Source organism: Nicotiana attenuata, unplaced genomic scaffold (genome assembly GCF_001879085.1).
Source record: "Nicotiana attenuata strain UT unplaced genomic scaffold, NIATTr2, whole genome shotgun sequence".
NCBI lineage: Eukaryota > Viridiplantae > Streptophyta > Magnoliopsida > Solanales > Solanaceae > Nicotiana > Nicotiana attenuata.
Window position 1 is genome coordinate 41,211 of NW_017672147.1, and position 3,987 is coordinate 45,197.

Genomic DNA, 3,987 nt, shown 5'->3' on the forward strand with positions numbered 1-3,987 from the left:
AAGATTTTTTTCAGCTTCACACAACTCATCATTAAATTGTTGGGCGTTACATGCATCAACCTTTACCCTCAAATCTGCATCCAAGTTATGCACAGCCAAACCAAAATTATCAATTTTATGTGAAAGCTCATCTATATCCTTAGACCAATCATTCACCAACGTTGTTAGTAAACAACGTTGTTCCGCATATTTGCTTAATCGAGAATATCCGTCCCAATACCAACGCTTACTCCCATGTTCAAATTCAGATCTCCAAGAGGTCAGGCCATGACAAGCCCAAAAATACGGGCCATAAAAGTCTTCCGTCAACCAAGTGTCTTCTTCAATAACCTTACCTCCGAATATTTCATCTCCATATGTCATGCTGAGAGAAATTGAAACACACTAAGAGAGAAATCAAATAGTTATAAAAATAAAATATTTACAAAAAAGAGAAGAAAAAAAACTTGTAAAGATAAAAGTAAAAGTCTAGTCTAGAAAAATAGATAATTTCTAAGTCCCCAGCAACTATGCCAAAAACTTGTTGCGGCCAAACGCACACGCAAGTATACGCGGTCGTCAAGTAATAAAGTGACTAAAAGTCGGATACCGAACCCACGAGGACTTGTGATTAAATATTAACTAAATTAGACTATCCTAATTATCTAAATTAGAATTAAACCAAGAAATGTTTGATTCTAAACTACTTAAATAAAGAATTCTGAACAGAGAAAGAGCAGATTTTTATGATATCACTGTAATGAAAATGATCTAGGGTTATGGGCTAACAATCCTATTGTATTCTTCAATTGAATTGACCGACTAATTTATCTAGCTTATTGGTTGACAGGGTTAATGTTGCTCATGAGAATCCGTCGAGTTCTTACTCGCCTATTCAAGATAACCTAACACATATATGTCTATGGAGTTAGCATTGTGAGGAAGCACGGGAGAAAATATATTATTGAATAATTATGACAATGATACACTGAGTCCTATATATATATACAATACATGTCCTACTCCTAATACATATGGGATTAGGGTTATATACTACTATTTATACAATGAAACTAACACTCCCCCTCAGGCTGGTGCATATAAATCATATGTACCGAGCTTGTTACATATATAACTAATACGAGGACCAGTGAGGGACTTGGTGAAAATATCAGCAAGCTGATCATTTGACTAAACAAATTTTGTAGCAATATCTCCCGAGAGTATCTTTTCTCTAACAAAGTGACAGTCAATCTCGATGTGTTTAGTTCTCTCATGGAACACTGGATTCGATGCAATATGAAGAGCAGCTTGATTATCACACACAAGTCCCATCTGACTAATCTCACCAAATTTCAACTCCTTGAGCAATTGTTTGATCCAAATTAGCTCACATGTGGCCATAGCCATTGCTCGATATTCTAGTTGTGCACTAGACCGAGCAACCACATTCTGTTTCTTGCTCTTCCAAGACACCAAATTTCCTCCTACTAAGACACAATATCTAGACGTAGAACGTCTATCAGAAGGTGATCCTGCCCAATCAGCATCTGAGTATCCAACGATCTGCTCATGGCCTCGATCTTCAAACAATAAGCCTTTGCCTGGAGCTGATTTTATATACCGAACAATGCGGACAACTGCATCCCAATGACTATCATAGGGAGAATCTATAAACTGACTCAAAACACTCACAGGAAAGGAAATGCCAGGTCTAGTCACTGTGAGGTAATTTAATTTACCAACTAACCGCCTATATCTTGCAGGATCGCTAAGAGGCTCCCCCTGTCCTGGCAGAAGTTTAGAATTCGGATCCATCGGAGTGTCAACAGGTCTACAACCTGTCATTCCTGTTTCCTCAAGAATATCTAAGGCATACTTCCGTTGTGAGATCACAATACCTGAGCTAGACTGAGCGACCTCAATACCCAGAAAATACTTTAATCTGCCCAGATCCTTAGTCTGAAAGTGCTGAAAGAGATGTTGCTTCAACTTACTAATACCATCCTGATCATTGCCGGTAATAACAATATCGTCAACATAAACTCCTGAATAACTGTGCTGAACTTACCAAACCAGGCACGAGGAGACTGCTTTAGACCATAGAGGGATCGGCGCAACCGACATACAAGGCCACTAGACTCCCCCTGAGCAACAAAACCAAGTGGTTGCTCCATATAAACCTCATACTCAAGGTCACCGTGAAGAAAAGCATTCTTAATGTCCAACTGATAGAGAGGCCAATGGCAAAAAGCAGCCATGGATAGAAAAAGGCGGACTGATGCAATTTTAGCCACGGGAGAGAAAGTATCACTGTAATCAAGTCCAAATATCTGAGTATATCCTTTGGCAACAAGACGAGCCTTAAGTCGATCAACCTGGCCATCTGGACCAACTTTAACTGCATACACCCAACGACAACCAACAGTCGATTTACCTGAAGGAAGAGGAACAAGCTCCCAAGTACCACTCGTATGTAAAGCAGACATCTCGTCAATCATAGCCTGTCGCCATCCGGGATGAGACAGTGCTTCACCTGTAGACTTAGGAATGGAAACAGAGGACAAAGATGACACAAATGCACAATGGGATGATGAGAGACGATGGTAACTTAAACCGATATAATGAGGATTAGGATTAACTGTGGACCGTATACCTTTGCGTAGTGCAATCGGTTGATTAAGAGGAGACAAGTCCGCAGTATTAGTAGGGTCAGGTGCAGGACGTGAATCAGCTGGGCCTGATGCTGGGGGCGGACGAAGATGATAAGTCAGGAGTGGTGGAGCTGTAGAAGGTTGAACTCGACTAGGTGGTGGCACTGGAGCTATAGTTGGTGGAACTGGACTAGGTGGTGGCACTGGAGCTAGAGTTGGTGGAACTGGACTAGGTGGTGGCACTGGACTCGGTGGTGATACTGGAGCTATAGGTGGCGGAGCTGTAACTGGAACTGTAGGCGGTGGAGCTATGGAGGAAGATGAATGGGAGATAGGGACTGAATCTCCAAAAGAGGAACAGGTAGCACCTCAAAAATATCTAAGTGATTAACTGGACCTGTGAAGATGATTGGGTTTCAAAGAAGGTAACATCAGCAGACATAAGAAATTGCTGAAGGTCAGGAGAATAACATCGATATCCCTTTTGCGTTCTCGAGTAACCCAGAAATATGCATTTAAGAGCACGAGGAGCTAACTTCTCTTTTCTTGGAGTAAGGTCATGAACAAAGCACGTACTCCCAAAGACACGGGGTGGAAGAGAGAACAAAGGTAAGTGGGAAAACAGTACAGAGAATGGAACTTGATTTTGGATAGCTTAAGATGGCATACGATTAATAAGATAACAAGATGTAAGAACTGCACCCCAAAAAACGCAGCGGAACATGAGGTTGTATGAGTAGGGTGCGAGCAGTTTCAATAAGATGTCTATTCTTTCTTTCAGCTACCCCATTTTGTTGGGATGTGTACGGACAAGATGTTTGATGAATAATCCCATGGGAGTTCATAAATTGCTGAAACGGGGAAGACAAATACTCTAGGGTATTATCACTATGAAATGTGCGGATAGAAACGCCAAATTGATTTTGAATTTCAGCATGGAAGGTCTGGAAAATAGAAAACAACTCAGATCGGTTTTTCATCAAAAATATCCAAGTGCACCTGGAATAATCATCAATGAAACTGACAAAGTAGCGGAATCCTAAGGTAGAGCTAACCCGACTAGGACCCCAAACATCTGATGGACTAAAGTAAAAGGTGACTCTGCTCGATTGTCAAGACGCCGCGGGAAATGGGAGCGGGTATGCTTACCGAGCTGACATGACTCACACTCTAGAGTGGACAAGTGAGATAAGCCAGGTACCATTTTCTGAAGTTTTGACAAACTGGGATGTCCTAACCGTTTATGTAATAAATCTGGTGAATCAGTAACCGGAGAAGTTATTGGAGGAAGACAAGATGCGAGTCCATGTGATTTTGCAAGGATAAGGTAATAAAGTCCATCTGATTCACGTCC